At 42.7% G+C, this 21,282-nt stretch overlaps 1 protein-coding gene and 1 long non-coding RNA gene across 2 annotated transcripts in view; one reads left to right on the top strand and one right to left on the bottom strand.

Moving 5' to 3' along the window:
* The window catches only part of SETBP1 (SET binding protein 1), a 786,996-nt gene that overhangs the window by 5,177 nt on the left and 760,537 nt on the right, over positions 1–21,282 (top strand). The gene's annotated exons all lie outside the window — the stretch shown is intronic.
* On the bottom strand, positions 8,686–14,962 carry LOC139162810 (uncharacterized). Its single transcript, XR_011558383.1, has 2 exons — positions 13,882–14,962; positions 8,686–10,116 (listed from the first exon to the last, which is right to left on the bottom strand). It is a non-coding gene; the product is annotated as an uncharacterized lncRNA (long non-coding RNA).

Here is a 21,282-nt window from a genome sequence, read left to right as displayed (position 1 = left end):
ACACATGTTTCTATATATCTATATTATATAGATGTCACACCTGTGACAGGTAAAAACATGCAGCTACTTAAAACAGGACCCTAAAACAGGTCCTTTGCCTTTCTTATTTGCATAACGATACTTTCCACCATCGTTATAGGTCAGAGAGGCATTTAAGTCTGCAAAAAAAAGATACTGTATTTTTCACAGTACAGTATATGAAACTATTTTACCTGTGACAGGTAAAAACAGCAGCAACGAAGCTATGTGGCGAATTAGACCAATCTTTAAAATTGTGCAGTTTAAGGACAAATTGTGCACATGGATTGCTTCTCATATGGACAATTACATGTTGCATGTTCCAGAATCAGCAAACCAGACTGAGCCACAGCAATGCATGACTGGGCACAGCTAGTGTTGTGGTTAGCTCTGGCCCAGCTCCTGCCCCAAGGACTGTGGATGTGGGGGAGACATCCACATGCTGCAGGCCTGTTTTGCCCCCCGGTGGAATCTGCTGATGAAGGCTCCTCTGACCAAGAAGACATGAGTGACAGGGAGGAGGAGAGTGTGGCAGACAGCTCAGAAGGAGATCAATTATCTAGCTCTGCCTTGGATTCAGAACAAGAGTTGATGATACAGCCACGCATGCGGAGAGCGATGCATAGGCAGCAACAACTGAGAGATTATTATCAAATAAAATGAGGCCACCTGTGGTTGGGTGGGGCTGTGGTAATTAGTGAGGCTGCTGTAAATAGCAGCCGGTGGGTTTGGCCATTGTGCAGGATTATCTGATCGTTGTGTTTCATGACTGCTTTACTGACTTTGACTTTTTGTGTGATGATTTTCCCCCCGCTTTGAAACTAAACCAGAGCAAAGTGTGTTTCACTTTGTGAAAGAAGAAGGACTGTGAATTGCCTCACAGCTGCAAGCTAAGTATCACAGAACTGATAAGGGGGAAATTACACTAAACATTGCAGCAGATGGATGCCGCAGTTAAATTAATTTTAACAGTTTTTGAAATGTACTTGAAGAATGGGAGAAGCGGGTTTACTATTTATTTATTTATTTATTTATTCATTCATTCATTCATTCATTTGTCCAATACATAAATACATAGGAAGAAAAATAGACATGTGATAATATAAAAGAGGGTGAAAGTGAACTTAGAGGTGAGGATATATAAAAGGAAGAGAATATATAAGATAGGTGAAAGAAAGGAAAGACAATTGGACAGGGGATGAAAGGCATACCAGTGCACTTATGTACGCCCCTTATTGGCCTCATAGGAACCTGGAGAGGTCAATCGTGGAGAGTCTAAGGGAGAAGTGTTGGGGGTTAGGGGTTGACACAATTGAGTCCGGTAATGAGTTCCACGCTTCGATAACTCGATTGTCGAAATCATATTTTTTTCAGTCAAGTATGACCCTAATAATATAACAATAATGGAAGACAATGGCTTATCCTTTTATTTTTCAATTCACAATGTGTGTTGAATCTTGATAAATTCATCAAGTGCAGGGGGTCTTCCAACCTGGCAACTTTAAGACTTTGGGACTTCAACTCCCAGAGTTCTCCACCCAGTGTGGAATTCTGGGAGTTGAAACCCACAAGTGTTAAAGTTACTAAGTTTGGAGAACTCTGATCAAGACAGAAAGTAGTGTATTCACCAACTTTCAAAACTGGAACAGGAATGAAACAGTGGTTATTTTAATTGCTCCTGAGTAGGCCGGCATGCAGAAAATATTAAAAGCAAATTCCCTAAAAAATGAGAGATAGGTAGAGAAAAAGAAGACTACTGCTTCTCGCTGTAGGAGCCTTTCAATTACACTGGTCTTCGTTTTTTCTTTTCTTTAATGCATTGTTCCCTCAGTATGGTAAATAGAAACAGCATAAAGTATTTATGTTTGATTTAAATTCCAACCCTTTAATTTACTTTTCTCATTATGTTTCAAAGTAATGATCGTCCTGTTTATTGGTATTAAATATTTCATGGTCTTCACAATATTGTATAACTTATTAAGAACGCAGTCCATTATGCTACCCATGGCATCCTAGCGGATGAGTAGGGGATGAAATAAACCTGCAGAGTTGTGATTGCTAAGAGGACACAAGTAGAGAGATGGAAACCCATACCACATCTCAGACATTAACACCCGTGAAAACATCCAAAGATATTTCACCAGAAGAGCCCTTCACTCCTCCACTTGAAACAGAATATCCTACAAAAATAGACTAACAATCCTGGGCCTAGAAAGCCTAGAACTACGGCACCTAAAACACGATTTGAGTATTGCCCACAAGATCATATGCTGCAACGTCCTACCGGTCAATGACTACTTCAGCTTCAACCGCAACAACACAAGAGCACGCAACAGATTCAAACTTAATACGAACCGCTCCAAACTTGACTGTAAAAAATATGATTTCAACAATCGAGTTATCGAAGCATGGAACTCATTACTGGACTCAATTGTGTCAACCCCTAACCCCCAACATTTTTCCCTTAGACTATCCACGATTGACCTCTCCAGGTTCCTAAGAGGCCAATAAGGGGCTTACATAAGTGCACTGGTGTGCCTTTCGTCCCCTGTCCAATTGTCTCTCCTTTCTTTCACCTATCATATATATTCTCTTCCTTTCATGCATCCTCTCCTCTAAGTTCACTTTTAACCTTATATATATTACTACATGTCTATTTTTCTTCCTATGCATTTGTGTATTGGACAAATGAATGAATGAATGAATGAATGAATGAATGAATGAATGAATGAATGAATAAATAAATAAATAGCATTGTGCCAAGAAGATTGGTGACTCTGACTTAATGATGCTGCAGATGGTCCTCATCCTGAGGTTTGAGTCCTGTTAGGGTGAGTTTCCATCACTAGAGTCAGTTTTTGTCCCCTTCTGCTGCCCTACTCACTCTCTCACACACAAATGGTTGTTTAGTGATATAGAAAGTTAGCACCCACCCCTCTCCTAGAAGGATGAAATATTTTAAGAAATATTAAAAAGATTGAATATTGTATTTCCCTGGATGAGAAATGGAGAAACATGTGTTCTTAGAGGCAGAAAGCATCCCCCATCTTTTCTTAATAGCCCACAGCAGATGTCAGTACTTAAGAGATAAAGAGATAGATAGCTCTAGTCATAAGCAAATTTATTAATTTATTTATTGGATTTGTATGCTGCCCCTCTCCGCAGACTCGTGGTGGCTAACAACAATGATAAAAAACAACATGTAACAATCCAATTTAATAAAACCACTAAAAACCCTTATTATAAAAACCAAACATACACACAAACATACATACATAACTTGTAATGGCCTAGGGGAAGGAATATCCTAACTCCCCCATGCCTGGTGACAAAGGTGGGTCTTGAGCAATTTGCGAAAGACAAGGAGGGTGGGGGCCGTTCTAATCTCTGGGGGGAGTTGATTCCAGAGGGCCGGGGCCACCACAGAGAAGGCTCTTCCCCTGGGGCCCGCCAAACGACATTGTTTGGTCGACGGGACCCGGAGAAGGCCAACTCTGTGGGACCTTATCGGCCGCTGAGATTCGTGCGGTAGAAGGTGGTTCCGGATGTATTCTGGCCCAATGCCATGTAGGGCTTTAAAGGAGAGTCTGGGGATAAGTGGGTGTGGCAAACAATGTTAGAACAGTAAGTTCCCCAATAATTCCTTTCACCAAGCTCCAGAACTGTTCCAAATAAGTCTGGCCACAAGTGGGCCAAGATTAGTCCACAAAGCAATGGGGAAAGAGTCCATAAAGCAATTGAAAGTTGCCCAAATGAATAAGTCCACCACGCAAACTTAAATCCACTGGGCAAAACTTAAATGCAAACATGAGAGCTCGCTTGGCAATAAAAGTTCAGAGTCTCCAAGGCACAATTCCAAACACAGTAAAGCAGGAAGCACAACGACCAAACTCACAGGTAGAAAACCAAGACGTTGTTCTCAGCAAGGCCTCTGTCTGCTTGTTGTAATAAATAGCCAGCTTTCCAGTGCAGCCTATCAAGACAGAGGGGGGGGGGGGGCTTCCCAACTGAGTAATCTGGATAAGCTTCATTGCTCTTGTCTTTTCTCTGCCGTGAGTGCTCCTGGATCAGTTGCAGAAGGCAGTTCCTCCTCCTCTTCACTGGTTGTCTGCCCTTGCAAGCTTTCTGCTGAAGCCTCCTCCAATTGTCTTTTGTCTGGATAATAATAATAATAATAATTATTATTATTATTATTATTATTATTATTATTATTATTATTACTATTACTATTACTATTACTATTACTATTACTATTACTATTATTATTATTATTATTTATTAGATTTGTATGCTGCCCCTCTCCGAAGACTCGGGGTGGCTCACAACAATAATAAAAACAATATAATAGTGAAACAAATCTAATGTTAAAAGAAAACATATATAAAACCCCAGCAATTAAAACCATACAACACATATATACCAAACATAAAACATAAAAGCCTGGGGGAGGTGTCTCAGTTCCCCCATGCCTGGTGATATAGGTGAGTCTTGAGTAATTTGTGAAAGACAAGGAGGGTGGGGGCCATTCTAACCTCCGCGGGGAGTTGATTCCAGAGGGCCGGGGCCGCCACAGAGAAGGCTCTTCCCCTGGGGCCCGCCAAATGACATTGTTTGGTCAACGGGACCCGGAGAAGGCCAACTCTGTGGGACCTTCTCGGCCGTTGGGATTCGTGCGGTAGAAGGCAGTTCAGGAGGTATTCTGGTCCACTGCCATGTAGGGCTTTAAAGGTCAATACCAACACTTTGAATTGTGACCGGAAACTGATTGGCAGCCAGTGCAGGCCATGGAGTGTTGTAGAAATGTGGACGAATCTGGGAAGCCCCGCGATAGCTCTCGCAGCCGCATTCTGCACGATCTGAAGCTTCCGAACACTTATTCAGAGCTATTAATCAACCCTGTTCCTGATGTTCCAGGAATTAGCTCATTTTTTCTTGGGCTGACCTTTGAGAGTCATCCAAAGTGTTGTGACATCTGGCTCAGCCGGTCATGAATTTCGAGGACTAGATGATGGATTCATATTGATATCCTAGGCCAGTGTTCTTGTGACCTGAGTCTGAGTGAGATTGATGTAGAGTCAGAGACTGATGATCCACTAGAGACTGTATAACTCCCAGTTAGGGCATGGATTAGTCAGAAGAGGAAGATGAATTAGAGGGTGAACCCATGTTAGATGTCAGAGTGAAGAGAACGATGTCCAGACAAGAGTATCTGAAAAGAAGGGGTTCCTGGTGTTAGTAGATCTAGGTGTCTGGAGGCTGTTGGGGTCTGGATGGGTGTCAACAGACTCAAACTCAACCCTGATAAGACGGAGTGGCTGTGGGCCTTGCCTCCCAAGGACAATTCCATCTGTCCATCCATTACCCTGGGGGGGGGGGAATTATTGACCCCCTCAGAGAGGGTCTGCAACTTGGGCATCCTCCTCGATTCACAGCTCACATTAGAGAACCATCTTTCAGCTGTGGCGAGGGGGGCGTTCGCCCAGGTTCGCCTGGTGCACCAGTTGTGACCCTATTTGGACCGGGAGTCACTGCTCACAGTCACTCATGCCCTCATCACCTCGAGGCTCAACTACTGTAACGCTCTCTACATGGGGCTACCTTTGAAAAGTGTTTGGAAACTTCAGATCGTGCAGAACGCAGCTGCGAGAGCTATCATGGGCTTTCCTAAATATGCCCACGTTATTCCAACACTCTGCAGTCTGCATTGGTTGCCGATCAGTTTCTGGTCACAATTCAAAGTGTTGGTTATGACCTATAAAGCCCTTCATGGCACTGGGCCAGGTTATCTCTGGGACCGCCTTCTGCCTCGCGAATCCCAGTGACCAATTAGGTCCCACAGAGTTGGCCTTCTCCGGGTCCCGTTGACTAAACAATGTTGTTTGGTGGGACCCAGGGGAAGAGCCTTCTCTGTGGCGGCCCTGGCCCTCTGGAACCAACTCCCCCCAGAGATCAGAGTAGCCCCCACCCTTCTTGCCTTTTGTAAGCTTCTTAAAACCCACCTCTGTTGTCAGGCATGGGGGAACTGAGATATTCTTTCCCCCTAGGCTTCTACAATTTATGTATGGTATGTTTGTATGTATGATTGGTTTTAAAATAAGGGTTTTTAGCTGTCTTAGTATTGGATTGTCGCATGTTGTTTTTACCACTGTTGTTAGCCGCACCGAGTCTACGGAGAGGGGTGGCATACAAATCCAATGAATAAACAAACAAACAAACAAACAAACAAACAAATAAATAAGGAAACACTTGGCCACACCTTGGCACTATATAAGGGATAGTCTGGGGATAAGTGGGTGTGGCAAACAATGTTTGTAAAAACCATGGCTGTGTGGGAACCAGAGCTGAGAGAGAATTCTGTGATTCCAGAGCACTTTCACGTATGCAATCTTCATGGTCTGCAAAGCTTCATTGAAATGTAAGTCTGGTCAACCTGCCAGAGTCACTTCAAAGACTAATCTTAATGACTCTTTGGCTCCCAGCCTGGATAGTTCTTATCTCTCGTTCAACCAGGAACGCTGCCCAACTGAATGATTTTAGAGTTTACCAGTTTTTGCCTGAATGAGTTTTAATCAATGTACTTTTGATGTAATCATCTTTTGGAGTGTCTGTGGCTTTTTATTCTGATTGTTGACACATTCAGAAAGAACACAAAGGAAACTACCAAAGAAGACAGATATCTTATACAAATATTGACTGTCGCTAGACTAACATATGCCCAACAATGGAAAGAAAAAGACATCCCAACAACTTTAACTATCATTAGCAAAATCATGGAATGTGCTGAACTATCCAAAAAGATCAATGGAAATACAAATAAGAACAAATCCGAGTTCTACAAGGCCTGGGAGAAGTGGTACAGATGGTTATTCAACACTAATAACAATAAAACAGAAACCAACTGAAAACTTCTTACTCCTCACCAAACGAAAAACAAATACAACAAAAGCATAGACCAAATGCAAATTATATGTTCTGTCTGAGTTTAATTCCCCTGATACATATCTATAAATTACTAACAACGTAACATACAACTATCCTCAATATACACACCCACTGCCATAACAGTATAACCAAATAATATGTCGTTAAACTACATACGCCTGCTATACTGCAGGTATCACCCACTTCCCTTTCCCCACCCAAATCCCATCCTATCTTACAAAACCATACTACTACATCTCTAAGTAAATCTATAGATATGAAACCATAAAATGTTAAATATTAAGTATAACATGAAAATGCACAGTTGAATGTTTAGAATTGATACATAATAAGTTATATATCTTATGTAGAAACATGTCTATTGTTCTGTATCCTCCTTACTTTCTGTATCCCTATTTCCCTCTCTCTCTTTTTCTTTTCTTAAAAAACCAATAAACTATATTTTAAAAAAGGAAGAAAGAACACAAAGGAGACACCACACTACTTAACAGTTCAAAAGCATGTTCTATGCAAGTTGACGAAAGACGTACCACTTTGGTGGGGAGATGGGCTGGCCCCTGCGCAGGCAGTCAGATTCCTGTATGCGTGTTTTAATATTCTGGGGTTGTTTTTATGAATTTTTAGCTTAAAATTGTAATTGGATTGGTGGGTATTGGATTTGTTATTATGTATTGTTTTTATCTTGTTGTGAGCCGCCCCGAGTTTTCAGAGAGGGGCGACATATAAATCCAATAAATCTAATCTAATCTAATTCCTGGTGGCTCTGAACCTTCCCAGATGCATCACTTATTTCCAAGGCAGCTCTGAGAAGTGGACTTTGGATGACACTGCAGGAAGAGCTTCTTGTCTTTCCAATGTGATGCCAGCTCAGCCTCTTATAGCACTCTATGAGAAGCGCACAAGCATGTATGTATCTGTTCTGTCCCAGTGCCAAGCCCCCCAGAAATCATATGCATACCACCAGATTAACTAATAAAGGTTTTACTATTTACAAAAGTATTATTATTATTATTATTATTATTATTATTATTATTATTATTATTATTATTATTATTATGTCAGTACAACACAGCAAATGAGATCACTATGCTGGATTTTGTATTTCATCACCAGTCGGGTGCTTCCCAAACACCTAGGACTGCGTGATGTAACAGCGAATTATGTTTGCCGATCCCAGTAAAGCAGCCTTTTGCAATTGACAGATGGAGATTTTGTCAATTCCGATGGTTTTCAAATGTCTGCTGAGATCCTTTGGTACTGCACCCAGCGTGCCAAGTACCACCGGGACCACTTTCACTGGCTTATGCCAGAGTCATTGCAGCTCGATTTTTAGATCTTCGTATTTCACTAATTTCTCTAGCTGCTTCTATTATTATTATTATTATTATTATTATTATTATTATTATTATTATTACTATTATTAATTAGATTTGTATGCCGCCCCTCTCCGCAGACTCGGGGCGGCTTTTATCAAGATTGATAAAAACAGTATACAATGACAAATCTAATATTAAAAGTCTATAATAATAAATCTAACATTAAAAGTCTAAAAAACCCCATTGTTTAAAAATCAGAGAAATAAAATAAAATTAAAATTAAAATTAAATACAGAGAAAAGGTTTGACTCTATGATGGATATAGCAGCAAGGACTAGTATTATGGCTGTTTCCAATCAACCCTCCCGGCACTGACACCAGGTTAAAAAAATGAATATCACAAGGAATATCTGGCAATTCATGCAATCTTTAATTCAATAGAGCATACCAATATGGCAAACAATAATTCATTGTCACAGCTCATTAAACTTGTAGACTACATGGGTAGTCCTCGACTTACAACATGTTAGTAGTATGTGCAATACTGGTTGGGTTTGGCAATATATAAAACAAACCAACAATGTATGCTTAAATGTATTGAAACACTATTGCTTTAAAAGTTAGTGTTACAGACTGCCATAAGGGGGAGCCAGAAGTGTGGTTCTCTCTCTCTGCTATTTCTATTATGTTCTCTGTGACTGCTGTAGTGGAAACTGTGTGTTAAATGCTGGTTTATGTATTTATAAGCTGAACAAATAAGACTTACAGTTTTGTATATCTATTGACTGATTTAACAATTCAATCAATTAATTATGGGAAACATATTTATTTAATGACCCTGTAAGCTGCCCAGACCTGCTTCGACAGTGATATGGGTAGCAGATAAATTTAACAAATAAATAAATATTAAATAAAAATATTTGATTTCATTTAGACATAAAGAAGATGAAACTGACTGGGTGTTTTCTTCTGTGCTTTGTGCTTTGTGCTTTATGTTTTGTGTGTTCTGCTTTGTGCCTTGTGCTTTTTGTGTTGTGTTTTATGCTTTGTGCTTTATGTTTTGTGTGTTCTGCTTTGTGCCTTGTGCTTTTTGTGTTGTGTTTTATGCTTTGTGCTTTGTGTTTTGTGTGTTCTGCTTTGTGTCTTGTGTGTTCTGCTTTGTGTTTTGTGTGTTTTTTTTGTGTTTTGTGTTGTCTTTTGTTGTGTTGTGTGTTGTTGTGTGTTTTGTTTTGTTTTGTTTTCGTCCTAGTTCAACTCATTAATCTTCTGCAGGCTCTCACCCACTATTGTCTTTTGTAATTCTGAAAAAAAAAAAGCCCTGCCAAAGGAGCTTTTTAAGAGGCAATTGGACTGTCTTTGGGTTTTTTTCTCTTGAAGACATTTTGCTTCTCACCCCAGGAAGCTTCTTCTGTTCTGACTGCATGGTGGAGAAGGGAAGGATTTATATTCCTGGCACTCATCAAGGAAAAAACAAAACAAAAACAAACAAAACAACTTATTGTGTTGGCTCCCTTGACTTCCTGCTGGCTTCCCCATTGCTTTTGCTGGCAAGGCAAATTGCAAATTGCAGCCAGGTGACCACACAACACTGTGAGAGTCAGAAATGCAGGCTGGGTTGCCAAGTGTGCAGATCACAGTCGTGGGTCCCTGGGGAGGCTGCAGCCGTTGGGAACTTGAGGACCGGGAGTAAGTACCACTCGGCGTCATTGCAAGTTCAAGCAGCCACTGAATGAGTTGGTCGTTAATGGAGGAGAACTTTGTTCCATTGGAGTCGGCTGGTCAGATTTAGCAGCACGGGGAGGCGTGGTGAGAGGATGGCGACCTGCGTGGCTGTGATGACCTGCAGCGAGAAGAAAAGAAGGGATGATTCCAAAGTGCTTTCATGGGACTGCAAGTCCTGCAAATATTGACAATAATTTGGATGAATCAGATTACTGAGCAATGAGGAATAACTGAAGGGATGGACTTACTGCAAATACTGGAAACCGCTCCCTGCTTTGGGTGGGACAGCTTCTGATTTCTTTGAATATATTCCCAAAGGTATATACACCTCTCCCTTCCTTCTTTCCTTCCTTCCTTCCCTCCTCCTTCCTCATTCCTTCCCTTCTCTTCCCTTGCTCCCTCCCTCCAATTTGATCTTCCTCCCTCCCTCCCTCCCTCCCTTGCTCTCTCCCTTCCTTCCTTCCCTCCTCCTTCCTCATTCCTTCCCTTCTCTTCCCTTGCTCCCTCCCTCCAATTTGATCTTCCTCCCTCCCTCCCTCCCTTGCTCTCTCCCTTCCTTCCTTCCCTCCTCCTTCCTCATTCCTTCCCTTCTCTTCCCTTGCTCCCTCCCTCCAATTTGATCTTCCTCCCTCCCTCCCTCGCTCTCTCCCTTCCTTCCTTCCTTCCCTCCTCCTTCCTTCCCTTCTCTTCCCTTGCTCCCTCCCTCCAATTTGATCTTCCTCCCTCCCTCCCTCGCTCTCTCCCTTCCTTCCTTCCTTCCTTCCTTCCTTCCTTCTTTCCTCCCTTGCTCCCTCCTCCTCCCTTCTTCCCTCACTCCCCCCTCCTTTCCTTCTTCCCTCCCTCCATCTTTCCTCCCTCCCGCCTTTCTTCTCTCCCTCTCTTCCTCCTCCCTCCCTCCTCCCTCCCTACTTCCCTTCTTCTCTCCCTCCCTCCCTCCCTCCTTGCTTCCTTTATCTCCCTGCCTCTCTATTCCTTCCTTTCCTTCCTTCTTCTCCCCCTACCTCCCCTTCCCTCCTTGCTTTCCTCTGTGTCTTTCTGCCTCCCTATTCTAAAGGACCAGAGGGCTTTGGACAAGAAATAATGGATGGAAATTAATCAAAGAGTGAAGCAACCTGGAATTGAGGAGAAATTTCCTAACAATGAGGACAATTAATCAGTGGAACAGCTTCCTTCCAGAAGTTGCAAATGCTCCAACACTGGAAGTTTTTAAGAAGGTGATGAATAACCAAATAACAAGCTTTTTTTAGAGCAACATTCCAAATAAATTTTATATGCAACCTAACCTGACATAACCATTCCATGAGCCAAGGTTGCCTAAACAGGCTTTGTTTCAAATATAATTGTCGAAAGCACATTGTTATTTTCTTAGACTTTACAACCTCCCAAACTATGTGCTTTTCCAAGGCCTGAGCCCACAGGTATTTTAAGAAAAGAATGTTATGATTCATTTGTAGGGTTCAGATGGTCACTGGTAGCCTATTATTGTAGTAGAATTGCAGTAGTAACACACACAAAAAATGTTTCCACGTTAAACCAGTGGAAAATTGGTTTAATGCCAAGAAACGTTCGTAATTCCCCTTAATCTTATCAACGTAATATATCGTGGACTTCTTGAGCAAATTAATCTTGTTTAGTTACCGTTTCTTTCTCTTTCTTTCTTTATCCTACGAGTGTGCGCACCCTATTTTTCTAGCAAACACACCGCTGTTTGCTGCCAATGTTTTATGTGCCTGAGAAAATAAAACACAGCCGAGAAAGTTCTGTGGCTTCTCCTTGTTTCTAAATCAACGGCCTTTCTTTTATAAAGGTAGCACAGTCCACCAAAGTTCCCCAGGGTGCCACTAAAGTTAGCAAGAATAACTTTCTCCTCTCTTGTTTGTAAGGTATGAGGTGGAGGGAAGGAATAAGAGACCGCCTTCTGCCACATGAATCCCAATGATCCACAGAGTCGGCCTCATCCAGGTCCCTTCAACCAGACAATGTTGCTTGGGGGGCCTAGGGGAAGAGCCTTCTCTGTGGTGGCCCCAGCCTTCTGGAATCAAGCTCCCCCTGGAGATTCTGACAGCACCCACCCACCTTGCCTTGCATAAGAGTCTGAAGACTCATACCAACAGGCATGGGGCGATTAGATACTTCCGGGACTGCCTTCTGCCGCACGAATCCCAGCAACCAATCAGGTCCCACAGAGTTGGCCTTCTCCGGGTCTCATCGACTAAACAATGCCATCTGGCGGGATCCAGGGGAAGAGCCTTCTCTGTGGCGGCCCCGGCCCTCTGGAATCAACTCCCCCTGGAGATTCGAATTGCCCCTACTCTTCCCGCCTTCCGTAAGATGTTGAAGACCTATCTATGTCGCCAGGCATGGGGGGGAATAACTATCTCCCCCCCCATTTTTTTTTACTGTAATGCATGAGAATGGTGTGATTGTGTAGTAATGATTGTTTTTAATATTTATGGGTTTTAAATTTCGTTTTTTAACTTATATTGGATTTGTACTCTGTGCATTTTATTGTTGTTGTTGTGAGCCGCCCCGAGTCTTCGGAGAGGGGCGGCATACGAATCTAATAAATCTTAATCTTAAATCTTTGCCCCCTGCCCGATGAATGTATGGAGACAATGTGGAGTGAGTGGAATTATTGCTTTTTATGGGGTTTTCTTGGGGGGTGGGGTGGGGTTAGATTTTTAATTAGTTAATCGGATTAAGATGTATTGTATATTTATATGTTGTGAGCCGCCCCGAGTCCTCGAAGAGGGGCGGCATGGAATTCCAATTAATAAATAAATAAAATAAAATAAATAAAGATAAATTGAAATCTTGTACTTTGTATCTTATAAATCCCTGGAAACAGCGCCGGGTTCCACTCACCTGCATACTGATGCGCTTTGCACACATGCTGCTGATTCAAGTGTTCATATACATGTGCCCTCGCAACACCCATGCGTGCATCCCCTCACACGATTTTGCTTCTACACATGCACAGGAAGCAAAAACATGCCAGAATCTCACGAGGGGACGATTGCTCTTGTGCGATTTCGGTGATTTTTTTTGTTTCCGTGCATGCGTGAAAGCAAAAAATCGCCAAAATCTTGCGCACGTGAGCAAAAAATATGGCACTGCTCACTGGACCGACAATGAGGGTACCGGAGCGGTCATGCTCAAATTGCAAAATCTGGTGGCTGCTACCTGAGCAGAGCTCTGGGGCATACCAGTAGCAACTCACTACAAGGCATCCTTTCTTTCTCTATCCCTCTCTCCCTCCTTCCCTCTCTCCCTCCTTCCTTCCCTTCCTTCCTTCCCCTTTCTATTCCCTTCTTCCCAACCTACCTCCCTCCCTCTTTCACTCCCTCTCTTCCTTACTTCCTTCTTTCTTTCCTCCCTTCCTTCTCCCTCTCTCCTCCCTCCTTCCCTCTGTCCCTTCATTCTTTCCTCCCTTCCTTCTTCCCTCCCTCCTGAGGAGTTTCCTTCCTTGGTCTGGCCTGGTTCTATAAGGAATTTAAAAAGGCATCACTTCCTTCTTTCTTTCTTTCTTTCTTTCTTTCTTTCTTTCCTGCCTACCTGCCTGCCTGCCTTTCCACCTTCCTGCCTTCCCTCCCTCCCTGCCTCTTCTCCTTCCTTCTTCCTTTCTTCCTTTCTTCCTTTCTTCCTTTCTTCCTTTCTTCCTTTCTTCCTTTCTTCCTTTCTTCCTTTCTTCCTTTCTTCCTTTCTTCCTTTCTTCCTTTCTTCCTTTCTTCCTTTCTTCCTTTCTTCCTTTCTTCCTTTCTTCCTTTCTTCCTTTCTTCCTTTCTTCCTCCCTCCCCAAACCAACAAATTCAGCAAAAACACATAACAACAAGGAGTGAACCCTTCCCTCCTCCACCTAAGTCACTGAGGTGGGATAACCAACCTGAGAATGGCCATCAGTTTTCTCTCGTAGCCCTTGGCGTCCACCTTCACCCATCTCCGCCGTTCTCGCCATCGTTATTGCACTCGAGGGTTGCACTGGAGAGAAGCAGATGGACAGCCCACAAGCAACTCCGACTGGATCCCAAATCGGTCTTCAGTTGCCTGATTGGACCTCAGTCTCCTAATGCCGGGCAGGTGCTTCTTCATCAGCAGCTGAAGCCGTTTCTTCTGGTGTTTATTGGGGCATCCTTTGGCCTTTGGTGCCTTATCTGAGGAGACCTCCAAATTTCTTGAGGGGTTCCAAGCTTGAGTGACCGATGGAAGAGTCTGCTCGGGCACGAAGAGTTGGAACTCCGTAGACTCAAATTCAAAGAATAAAGACTCTTTCCTATGGACTTTGGGACATTCTCCCAATGTCAGGAATCCATAGGGAGTTGTGATTTTGGCCAGGTGAGGCAGAGACAACGCAGCTCGTGTGCCGGGATCCGAAGGCGCTCCTAACTCCAGAGAAAAATAAACGGTGTCTCCTTCATACCTAAACCCTTCATCATGAGAATCTTTTCTTAGACTGATCTCAGGTGAGCTTCTAACCCGTCTCGGTCTTTTAATTGCTTCTTCAGATGGTCTACCTTTTGGAGATATTTCTCCTCGAATGCCTTCTTTTATCTCAGCGGGCTGATATGCGGAATGAGCCACCTCCAAGGAAGGTATGCAGAATTTGGGGATGCGATCCGGAGTTAAAATTATGCTGAAAATATCTCGGTTTTTGGACCGGCTTGCTTCAGGAGAACTTCTCTGTCTGCTGGTGGATGTTTTCCAGGTCAGCATGTTTTGGAAAGTCTCTTTCAATGAGAGATCAGAGCCTGCAGGAAACATTACCAGGAATGTAGCCTCGTCTTCTGTCCCTCCTCCCTTTTTTAAAAAAAGGCGCACAACTCCTTGGTGTTTGAAAGTCAGCAACGTATGGAAAAAATATCTGCTTTTATAAAGCCAAGCCAGCCACGTCACCATCCATCAGCATGGCAACCAAAGATAAGAAAGTTTTCAATGATTCTACTTATAGTCTCACATCTGATCCATGTGGCACTGCCTGCATTGAAACACCTGGATGTGTTTCTGATTGTTGCTAAGCCAACATTAGTCTCCGTTCTCCGGTTACCTAGGAGAGGGTTTAAGAAGGCTTTCAGAAAACATCTTAAGTACAAGAGCTCAGTTTTCACATAATACAATTAAACTGAGTAACCGTGGGAAGAGACCTTGGCGGTCCTCTAGTCCAACCCCCTCTATGACAGTGATGGTGAACCTTTTTTTGCTTGGGTGCGCGCCGTAGCAGGGATGGGCTTAGCAGCGGGTCACCATTCCTGGTGCTACTGAAATCGGCTGAGAGCATGGGAGTGCATGCATGCATAGTGCATGCCCGAGCCCGGTGCAGGATTTGGTTTCTGTGCATGTACAGAAGCCGAAACTCAGGCGATGATGCACACACAAGAGATTTTTGAGCTTCAGCGCAAAACCACCCCAAATATGGGAAATGACAGCCGCCAGTTCGGGCACCTTCCCTGCTGCTCCACTGGCGCTGGTTCTGCCGCAAGTGGCCTGCCTGCTTGCCTGCACACCCAAACCACCGTGAGCAGCCTGCCTGCCCACCTGCCTGCCCTGCACCGCTCATGGCGGCTCTGCCACGAGTGGCCTGCCTGCCCCACCGTGCCATGTCAGTGGTGACTTAGGCGGGCACAAGATGGCACCGCAGCAGCATAGGCTGCATTGGTTGCCGATCAGTTTCCGGTCACAATTCAAAGTGTTGGTTATGACCTATAAAGCCCTTCATGGCATTGGACCAGAATATCTCCAGGACCGCCTTCTGCCGCACGAATCCCAGCGACCAGTTAGGTCCCACAGAGTTGGCCTTCTCCGGGTCCCGTCGACTAAACAATGTCGCTTGGCGGGACCCAGGGGAAGAGCCTTCTCTGTGGTGGCCCTGACCCTCTGGAACCAGCTCCCCCTGGATATTAGAATTGCCCCCTCCCTCCTTGCCTTTTGTAAACTCCTTAAAACCCACCTCTGTCATCAGTCATGGGGGAATTGAGATATTCCTTTCCCCCCAGGCCTATACAAGTTATGCATGGTATGTTTGTGTGTATGTTTGATTTTTAATAAAGGTTTTTTAGTTATTTTAAATATTAGATTTGTCATAGGCTGTTTTATTATTGTTGTTAGCCACCCCAAGTCTATGGAGAGGGGCGGCATACAAATCTAATAAATAAATGAATGAATGAATGAATGAATGAATGAATGAATGAATGAATGAATGAATAAAATAAAATAAAATAAAATAGGCGGGCACAAGATGGTGCCGCCTATGCCACTGCCGAGAGAATCAGCTCGGGGGTGAACCAGTCCAAACTGTTAGGAACCCCCCTCTGCCTACCATTTCAGACAAATGGTTGTCCAATCTCCTCTTCTTCTTTTTTAGGTATAATTTTTTTTATTATTATTCTCTCCACTAAAATAAAACAATACATAATTACAAATGCTAAAACAATACTTATAATCAAACATATGTAAAACGTCTCTTTTCCATGTTAAACCTTCAATGGAGGCTCTTATCTCTCATTCCTCTTTTAGACTGGCAGCGGTATGGAACAGCAAACCACCATCACTTAGAGAAGAGAAAATGGAGTTTGCAGAAAGAGAGAGACAGAGGTGGAGCCTGGGCCATCCATCAGCCTTCAGACGGAGAGTCAACAGCCCCTAGGTCTGGAGGTGGCTGATGAGGAAGAAGAGGAACAGCTGGGTCCAGTGGCTGATGCGTGGATGTTCAAGAGGCAGAGGAGAGGCGTACAGTGGGAATCCATGGGCTGATTCTTGGGACGGAAGAGCCACTGCTGCTAGCAAAGCTTCATCCTATATCTCTGGAATAAAAGGCAGGGGGGCAGAGATAAATAGATGTGGCAGACAACCAGGGGTGGGCTACTGCATGAACCTGGGGGGGGGAATGCAGTGGGGTAGCAAAAATGGAGCTCCACCCCACAGCACGCAATTTGCACTGAAAGATGTTGAAAGAAAATGCAGGGCATCCTGCATAAGTCACGCCCACAGTGTGATAGTAAAAATTTTGGTAGCCCTTCCCTGCAGACAACTACAGTGATACCTCTACTTACGAACTTAATTCATTCCATGACCAGGTTCTTAAGTAGAAAATTTTGTAAGAAGTAATTTTTCCCATAGTAAAAGCAAATAACGTGTGTGATTGGGGAGACCACAGGGAGGGTGGAGGCCCTGTTTCCTCCCAGGAGATTCCTAGAGAGGCCTCACAGAGGCTTCTCCCCACCTTTTCCAGCCCTATTTCCTCCAAGGAGATTCCTAGAGAGGCCCCACAGAGGCTTCTCCCCACCTTTTCCAGCCTTGTTTCCTCCAGGAGATTCCTAGAGAGGCCCCACAGAGGCTTCTCCCCACCTTTTCTGGCCCTGTTTCCTCCCAGGAGATTCCTAGAGAGGGCCCACAGAGGTTTCTCCCCACCTTTTCTGGCCCTGTTTCCTCCCAGGAGATTGCTAGACTTCTCCCCACCTTCCTGGCTTCTCCCCACCTTTTCCAGCCCTGTTTCTTCCCAGGAGATTCCTAGAGAGGCCCCACAGAGGCTTCTCCCCACATTTATTTATTTATTTGTTTGTTTGTTTGTTTGTTTGTTTGTTTGTTTGTTTGTTTGTTTGTTTATTTATTTATTTATTTATTTATTTATTATTGATTAGATTTGTATGCCACCCCTCTCCACAGACTCGCAGACTCCGCAGACTCCACAGACTTTTCTGGCCCTGTTTCCTCCCAGGAGATTGCTAGACTTCTCCCCACCTTCCTAGCTTCTCCCCACCTTTTCCAGCCCTGTTTCCTCCCAGGAGATTCCTAGACTTCTCCCCACCATCCTAGCTTCTCCCCACTTTTTCCAGCCCTGTTTCCTCCTAGGAGATTCCTAGAGAGGACCCCCGGAGGCTTCTCACTGCCTTTTCCAGTTACAGTTTTGGAGGCTCGGGTTTGTAAGTGGTAAATGGTTCTTGAGAAGAGGCAAAAAAAATATTGAACACCCGGTTCTTATCTAGAAAAGTTCATAAGTAGAGGCATTTGTAGGTAGAGGTACCACCTTATTCGTTTCCCGGGCAGCCGGATTTGTTAGCCTGCATTGAGAGAGAAACATTTTGCAGAGGCTGCTTACACTCCTAATAAAGGAATCTTTGAGTAAACTTCAGAGGGTTTGTCGTGTTTGGGGAGCTAGGTCAGAACACAAATGCATTCATAATCCAAATCCCTAAGCAGCGTACCTCTAATAGCCCTGCAAATATTCTTTATGAATTTTCTGTAAACGTATTTCATATCCAGGGGAACATCACACACTATTTAAGTAGAATTGTTCCTTAAGTGCACCATTTATTTTCATTCCTGCTTTCCTTTCCTTATGTACCTCTCTTATCACTTTTTGGGAACCAACCTCCCGCTCCATATCTGCTCAAACGTACCATAAATCAAATCTATTCATTTTATCATACGCTTTCTCTAAATCAACAAATACGCAATAAACCCTTAGATGCATTCATCATTTATTCAGTCAGTGCTGGAATCCTGGTCGGGCTAGGAAAAGAAATGTTGTGCAAGTTTACACAATTCCATTTTAAGAGTGTAAACGTTTCCTTGGCGTTTTAATGTCCAATGTATCAATCCAAATGATGGATTTCAAAAGGCTAAAAAAGAATTATTTGAGATTCCAGAAGATCAAATCCTGCAAATGTTGCTAAGATAATCAATCACTTGGAATTGTACACACAAGAAAACTTGCCCAACATCTAAGACACACATGTGAAAGCACCTCCCAGTAGAAATTACTTTTCATTTTGTCTACAGTTTGGAGGGTTTTATAATGAATCTGTAAATCTAATCCCACGTAGCTTCTGCTCTGGCAATCTCACACTATTTACCAGAGCTTACAAAACTTTTGCCAGACCCATCCTCGAATACAGCTCATCTGTTTGGAACCCATATCGCATCTCAGACGTTAACACCCTTGAAAATGTCCAAAGATACTTCACCAGAAGAGCCCTTCACTCCTCCACTCAAAATAGAATACCCTACGAGACTAGACTTTCAATCCTGGGCCTAGAAAGTCTAGAACTAAGATGCCTTAAACAAGATCTAAGTATTGCCCACAAGATCATATGCTGCAACATCCTGCCTGTCAGCGACTACTTCAGCTTCAACCACAACAACACAAGAGCACCCAACAGATTTAAACTTAATATTAACTGCTCCAAACTTGACTGTAAAAAATATGACTTCAGTAACTGAGTTGTCAAAGCATGGAACTCATTACCTGACTCCATAGTGTCATCCCCAAACCCCCAACACTTTACCCTTAGATTATCTACGGTTGACCTATCCAGATTCCTAAGAGGTCAGTAAGGGACGAGTACAAGTGCACTAGAGTGCCTTCCGTCCCCTGTCCTATTGCTCTCCTATATCTCCTATACCTTTCTTCTATTCCTATATCTCTTCTTCTATTCTTTCATTGATATGTTCTATTACTATATCTTCTTTTCTATTATTTCTTAGATATATTTTACTATGAGTATCTCCTCTATAACCATCATCATGTATTTTACTATGTGTATATAGATATATACCCACTAAAACCCTCATTGTGTATTGGACAAAATAAAAAAAAAATGGATTGTGTTGCCTCCTTTTCCAGGAGCCATAAACATGTCTTTGTAACTAAACTTCCATTTTAAAAAGGTAAAGGTTTCACCTGTCCAGTTGTGCCTGACTCTAGGGTAAAGTGACCAGGCGTCCTACTTTCAGTGGGACAGTCATGCTTTTTGATTATTTGTCAATATGACCTGGAGGACTACAAGTGTTATAAACATTTTTTTTTTCATTTCATTATGTTCAGAAATGTTCAAATTGGTATGGCAATGCCAAAGATGGTCAAAAAAAATCTGATTTGGCAGGCTATTCTATCTATAAATTGAAAAAAGTGCACAAAGTTGTGGGGGGGAGGCCCTTTTCTGAGCAAAATAAACAAATAAGCATCACATTTTCCATTTCAATTTTCATGTCGTTGTGTTCAGAAATGTTCAAATTAGTATTTCAGTGCCAAAGATGGTAAAAAAAGTAAGATTTTGCAGCCTAATCTAGATGAAAATGAACACAATTTCACAAAAATGGGGGAAAGGGCTTTTATGAGCAAAATAAACAAAGAAGTATTATTTTTTTCATTTCAATTTTCATGTCTTTGTGTTCAGAAATGTTCAAATTAGTATTTCAGTGCCAAAGATGGTCAAAAAAGTAAGATTTTGCAGCCTAATCTAGATGAAAATGAACACAATTTCACAAAAAATGGAGGGGTGGGCTTTTCTGAGCAAAATAAACAAATAAGCATTATTTTTTTCATTTCAATTTTCATGTCATTGTGTTCAGAAATGTTCAAATTAGTATACTAGTGAAAAAAGTATTCAAAAATACCATTCCAGTAGCTAAAACCCACCCTTTTATACTCCAGATCTAAAAGGACCCGGAGGGTAACATTGGTAACTTTTTTTGCCCAGCAAAAACTATACACCCCACACACCCCCAAAACCCACCACCCTTAGAAAGAACCCCTCAAATGGGAAAAAGTAATGGAATTTCATGTTTCAGATATGCAGGGAAATTTTTTTACAGGGTCTCAAACTTCATTTCGGGTCCTTTTAGACCCGAGGGGAATACCAGGGTTAATTGGTTTAATGTCCAATCAGTGTTCTTAGAGATGCATGGAACATCTCCAGGTCTTCTGGCTCTTCAGAGCTTGAATGCTCCATATTGCTAAGACTTTTATGGTGTTTACAATCTAGTATTTAACCAGCTGCCTTAAGGATGGCATGCGGCCTTGTTGCAAAATTTGGGTTGATCGGAGTTAGAGTTCATCCTTCTGGACCATCTGGAGAAGCAGAGAAATAGATAGAGAGGCCAAAAGCAAAGCAATCAAAGAAATATGCCATCAGATAGTTTCAGGGTTGGGGAAGAATGTGCGAAATGCCCCTTAGGATGACAGACAGACGGAAAAACAGAATTAGAAGGGTCTTTAGAGGTCTTCTATTTTGTCTGTCTGTTTGTTTGTCTGTCTGTCTGTCTGTCTGTTTCTTTCTTTCTTTCTTTCTTTCTTTCTTTCTTTCTTATTTATTTATTTATTTATTTAATTAATTTGTATGCTGTCCCTCTCCGTAGACTCGGGGCGGCTAACAACAATAATAAAAACAGCATGTAAATCCAATACTACAGCAACTAAAAAACCCTTATTTTAAAACCAATCATACCTACAAGCAAACATACCATGCATAAATTGTAAAGGTCTAGGGAGAAAGAGTATCTCAGTTCCGCC

This window comes from Erythrolamprus reginae, chromosome 2, assembly GCF_031021105.1.
Source record: "Erythrolamprus reginae isolate rEryReg1 chromosome 2, rEryReg1.hap1, whole genome shotgun sequence".
Taxonomy (NCBI): domain Eukaryota; kingdom Metazoa; phylum Chordata; class Lepidosauria; order Squamata; family Dipsadidae; genus Erythrolamprus; species Erythrolamprus reginae.
This window is presented reverse-complemented; position numbering and strand designations above follow the sequence as displayed.